Source organism: Canis lupus, chromosome X, assembly GCF_048164855.1.
Source record: "Canis lupus baileyi chromosome X, mCanLup2.hap1, whole genome shotgun sequence".
Taxonomy (NCBI): domain Eukaryota; kingdom Metazoa; phylum Chordata; class Mammalia; order Carnivora; family Canidae; genus Canis; species Canis lupus.
Window position 1 is genome coordinate 39,513,290 of NC_132876.1, and position 6,000 is coordinate 39,519,289.

General features: G+C 46.8%; 1 pseudogene; it reads right to left on the reverse strand.

Moving 5' to 3' along the window:
* Positions 1-2,610: 2,610 nt before the first annotated feature.
* On the reverse strand, positions 2,611-4,421 carry LOC140627491 (transcriptional adapter 3-like; annotated as a pseudogene).
* Between the last annotated feature and the right edge of the window lie 1,579 nt (positions 4,422-6,000).

The following is a 6,000-nucleotide window of genomic DNA, read 5'->3' on the forward strand; positions in this document are numbered from 1 at the left end:
ATCTCTCATCCCAGTGAACCCCAGGGCTAGCTTGACCAGGCTGGCTGAACAGGTGGCCCCTTCCTCTCCCATTGCTTCATGTGTTATTTTATATCACCTTCATCTTGTGGGAATGTTAAGGTTCAAGGGGAATATGAATCTGTCCCTGCTTGAACTACAGACTATAGAAAGATCAAGGTCTATTCCATTCTACTTCCCAGATAGTCCACTAATATCAGTTTCCTAATCCAAAAGAGGCATATGGGATCATCTAAATGATCACAACAACCTCTAAGAGTGCCTAACGTACACCCCAGAAGTGAGTGAAAAAGAGCTTGGTCTTATCATTCAATAGGAGGTATAATAGACCTTAAATCAATATCAGATCTCAGCACCTGTGCCTTTCTAGCATCACTTCGCCTTAACCTGGTAGTTAGAAAGGAATACATATACATATATATGGCTCAGATGAATAAAAAAGTAGCAAAGACATAAACCCACAAACCCCTCCTACTTGGGATGTTATTTCAGCTACTTGTAACAGAGACCCAAACTGACAGTGGCTTCAAGCAAATAGATGTTTCCTCCTCACGTTATAGTTTGGAGTGGCATTCCAGGCTGCATGGCAACTCTGCCACATGAGGTTGTCTTGGGATCCAGACTCTTACTATCCTGTGGTTCAACCGATCCTAGAGTATTCCCCTGGTCCACATGGCTCACCAAGGCTTGTCAGTCCCCATGAGACTCTTCCAATTGTGAAATCCTTAAAATCCTTTAATAGTGTTTGGTAAGTAGCTACTGTTCTGAAACTCCTACTTATACCCTGGCTGGCCCATCCCCTCCTGTCCTTCACTATACTCCCCATCATCTAGCAACTAAAGGGTTAAGGCCTGACCCTGCTCCAGGGCTAAGCCATGGTTCATCCTAATGGGTTAGAGCAGGCCAATACAGATGGTAACCTATTTTGAGTCTCACTCCTGTGCTAAAGATAAGGGATGCGCCAGCAGGAAGTGGACTCAGGATTTTTCAATTACTTGATCATATATACCTGAGACCTAGGATTAGCAAGCATCCCACAAACCTGGTCATGCCTGACATTTTCATTTCTCTCTAAAATGTGAGAGGTTTTCTTGTAATTAAGTCAGGAAGCAAAAAAAAAAAAAAAAAAGTCAGGAAGCTGGCAAGAAAGGGAACCAGTAACGTCATTAATCAGGTATAAAGATACAATGACAAGGAATGACATCCTGATCCACGTCAAAGGGAAATTTAAGAGAGACTGTTCTAAAAAGGGAACTTGGAGAAGCCATTGAATGATTTTTTAAGAGTTTTATTTATTTATTCATGAGAGACATAGAAAGAGAGGCAGAGACATAGGCAGAGGGACCAGCAGGCTCCCTGAGGGAGCCTGATGTGGGATTTGCTCCCAGGACCCTGGGATCATGACCTGAGCCAAACGCAGATGCTCAACCACTGAGCCACCCAGGTGAATGAGATTTTTAAAGAGAGGATCTAGGGTGCCTGGGTGGTTCAGTCAGTTAAGTATCTGCCTTCCACTCAGGTCTTGAACCTGGAGTCCTAGGGATTTGCTTCTCCATCACCTCTCTTTATGTCTGTCTGTCTGTCTCTCTCAAATAAATAAATAAAATGTTAAGAAATATATAATAAAAAGATAATGGCAGGGTCTGGGGCTAGGGCTGGCAAAAGAGAGAGAGAGACAGTCTTCTGCAAGAAAATGTAATGAGAGAATCCAGATGGAGTCTCTAAGTGAAGATATTGGTAAACTTAAAAGACAGAATTATAAATGAGCACATTCCCTCCTCATCCAGGCACAAAGAGGCCTGCTGATTGGCCTCCTCTCTGTTATTTCCCAGAGGAATACCAAACATGCAGTGTGTGTGGAGACTCAAAATAATGTCATAAAGCTAATCACGCCCTGATGCACCCTTTGCCCCATCAATATTCTGTCCTGCCTTCATGTTCCCAAGGAAGCACAAGAAAACCGGGCTCAGGCAAGTTCCTTAGCCTCCCTGAGCTTTGACGATATTCATCTGTACAACCAGGATGATGTTAGCTACCTTTCAAGGTGGTTTTGAGATTTAAATGAGAAAATGCACCGAAGTATCCTGTGGCCCTGGTGAATGGTAGGGACTCAGAAATCTTTAGTTGCCTCTTCCTCACTTCCTGGACATTTCTAGGTCACTGGCTATTCCCAAAAATAAGAATTCAAGCTCAGCACAGACCTCCTACCCAACTTTTCATTCTCAGTCTTTTTTTTTTTTAACTTTTTTTTTAACTTAAAAAAAAAAAACACAGCAGTCACTTTACTTTTAGCTTTGCACTTTACAAAACCAAAAGGGAGAAGCCCTTGAGGGAGAGAGGAGTGGGGGTGGGGGATAGTGAAGAGGGGGAAGCCCAGTGTGGGCCCCAGCCCAGCCCAGCAGGGCCTCCCATGTCCTGGCTGTACAGAGCTAGGCCAAAAGACCTCAGGGAACGGCCACAGTCCTCTAGAGACTGTCACGATTTGACATTTAACAGGCACCCACAGGCCTGAGGTTCAGGCAGCCCAAAGAAGGAGGTGGGCTTCCCACCCCTCCTTCCCCCAGGCCAGGGGAAGGCGGCTTGCGACAGGGGTGATGGCTACCCATCCAGCAGCTTTAGGATGCTCTCACGCTCCTTCCGAGTCTTCCAGGCCTGGTCCTTCTCCTTCTTGGTTGGGGTCCGCTTCTTCTGCCGGGCAGCCATGATCTTCCAGAAGGTGTCCATGACCTTGCTGTCTGCCATGCGGACCCTCTGCCTCAGCTCCTGCTGGCTTACCTCCCTTTTCCCAGCCTCAGCATGTCGTGCTTCTCCACACGGTTATGGGCACTGAGTGCCTTCAGCTCGGCCTGCCGTTTGCCAGCTCAGCAAGGATATCATCTTCTGAGTCCTCTGCAGGGCGGTCCTCAGACTCCAGCAGGCCCTGGGCAATCAGCTCCTCCTTGATGCGGCTCTCCAGGGACTTGGTATGTGGCACACTGAAGGGCTTGTTCTGATTGTGGGGAGAGGTGCTTGCCCCATCGGCTCCTGATTCCTTCCCAGACATGTCAGGAATAGGAGAGTCCTCCATAGGGGAAGTGATATTTTCCTTTACTAGGGCCTGTAGGAGGCGCTGCATCAGAGCACCAAAGGGGCACCCATCTTCAGGCTGCTCATGCTGGGCCTCAGACTTCTTCAGCAGGGCATCCAGATCTTTAGTGTGCAGTTGGCTCAATGGCCCCATAAGGCCTTTTTTCTTGTCAGTCACGGCTGCTGCCCAGGCCCCATCCTTCTGTTCCTCCAGCAGGTCCTGCTGTGCCCAGCGTTGGGAGTAGTGCTTCCTCAGGGGTGGGAGCTTGTAATGTTCAGCCTCATCTTCTGGGGGTTTCAGTAGTTTCTCTAGTGTGCATACTTTCTCACTGGTGATATCAGCACAGTAGGGCTCTACAGAAGCCCAGAACCTGATCATTCTTGGGGGTCCGTGGCACGTTGTGGGACCCAGGAAATCTAACAAAAATCCCCTACCCCTGGACAAGCAGAGCAGGACTAACTCCGTGTTGTGCTACATCCGCCATCTCCTGTATGACCCCCACATGACTTGCTTATTGCTTAGGGCGCTGCCCCACCCTAGTCAAGCCGCTGGGCACACCCTTACCAGAAATCCGCTCATAACAATGTAACCCCGCCTTGTGCCCGCCAAAACTGCATGTCAATTCTGACCAAAGTCATAGGCCAGTTCAACTGGATACTATAGGGTAAAATGTTATTCAGTTGGCCACCTGCGTGTGGACCTACATGACTGTGCAACTTTCTGCGTAAGTTACAATCCCATTGGCCACTGGCTCCTATAAAGCTGCTACACCTCTTAGCCTTGGGGTCCAAGTCCCTGTTCCGCTGTGTCGGGTGCACTTGGACCCAAGCTCGAGCTTGTAAATAAACCCTCGTGTGTTTGCATCGGTGTCGGCTCCTTGGTGGTTTCTCGGATTCGCAATCTTGGGCACAACGTCAGTTCGGTCATCAGTGAATTCATATTCCTGGATCTTGGGTTGAAGGGTTTTGGATTTGGGCTACCTGGGACCAGGGCCCGGCCCATGTCCCACCTTCCCTTCCAGTTTCTGCTTCTTCAGCTTTTCATATTTGGGGGGAGCTCCGAGCTCATGGTCTCCACCCAGCTTCAGGAATCGTCGATCACCTTTCTTATCCTGCTAGTCAGTGAGGATCTGGGTTTCAGCCTAGAGAACCTGCAGCCGCTGGCTGGCAGAGGAAAGCAGGGTCTCAAGCTCCAGCTGCAGAGTGTCCAGCTCTTCAATGCTGATGCCATCATCCTCAGAGTGGGCTAGCACAGCCTTGTAGTGTGGATGGACCTTCAGGTGGTCCACAGCCTTAAAGTCATGGAACTGCAAGGGGCAGTCCTTCAGTTCACTCATGGCCCAGGATATGGACCCTGTGGAACTCTGAGGATGTTCTGAGGATTATGAAAGGATGCTTGTCAAGAGCCCAGTTCAGTGCCTGGCACTGAAGTGCACCTGTTTAATGACTGGCCCTGCCTGTGGGTCACCCCAGTGACTTGCCTTCAGGGTCCCCTTCCTCTAGGGCCTCAATCTTTCTAAAAGGCTGCATCAAAATTAGCCAAATGTCTGCCTTATAAAACCCAAGCCTGGATCAGGCCACCCCATCTGCCATCCCTGCTCTTTTCCCCAGAGGGGAGAGCTCTGCTGGATTGAACCACACCAGCAAGTCCTTTGGTGCTGCAAGATCTACAAATGATTCCCCAACCTGGGACCACCCTTTGATCTGTCAGCCTCCACAGTCTTTCAACCCCTTAGTCTCTGCCTTACTGCCAGCCTCTCTCCATCACAGAGCACCTCTTCTCTGAGTCACTAAGAAAACAGATACTGCCTACAAGTTAATTGGTATCTGGACTCCACTTTTATCTCTTTGCAACCAGATTTGGCAGAAGAGGAGTCCTGCTTCTTATCCAAACTTGACCATCCCCCTTGTACGTGGATCCCATCCATTTCAAACCTGAGGACCATATCCCATCTTTTATCCTCTTTTTCTCTTGTTTCAAACACTCCCTTTCTACTAACTCCTTCTCATCAGCATTTTAAACATGTTCAAATAGCCACCCTCTTTTCAAAAATGGCAATGTCATTGACATATGAAGTTATATTAGTTTCATGCATACAACAGAACAATTTGGTATTTGTGTGTATTGCCAAATGATCGTCACGATGTCTAGTTAACATCTGTCACCACGCATAGTTAAAATATTTTTTTCTGGTGATGAGCACTTTTAATATCTACTCTCTTTGCAACTCTTGGATATGCAATATGGTATTATTGACTATGGTCTTCCTGTTGTACATTATGTCCCCATGACTTATTTATTTTATAACTAGAGCTTTGTACCTTTTGACACCCTTCCCCATTTCACCCAACCCCTGGCCACCAGTTCAGGCAACCACCAATCTGTTCTCTGTATCCATAAGCCTGTCTTGTTCTTTAGATCCTACATAGAAGTGAAATCATACTGTATTTGTCTTGCTCTGCCTGACTTACTTCACTTTAGCATAATGACTTCAAGATCCATCCATGTCTTTGCAAATGGCAGAATTTCCTTCTTTCCTACTATCTTTAAAAAAGCAAACAAACAAACCTTCACAGTTGATGCTTTGTTCCACTCTAGCCCCTACCTTTTCTTTACAGCTAAGCCTCCTGAAAGAAGCTTCATTTCGTCCCTCAGCCAATTTCTCTTCTCCCAATATTCCACTTTCCAAAGTCACCAATGGCTTCCTTGTGTTTGATCCAAAAGACAATTGTATTTACTTATTCTTTCTCTGCTTGTGATAAAGAAAAAGAATAGGAAAGTAGATAATATTCTTATCCTTATTTTATGGATGAAGAAATGCAGGCTAGCAAGGTTAAGAAATTTCCCAGAGTCCTGGAGGTATCCAAGGCACCACTGGGATTTTTTTTAAAGAATTTATTTATTCATAAGAGACA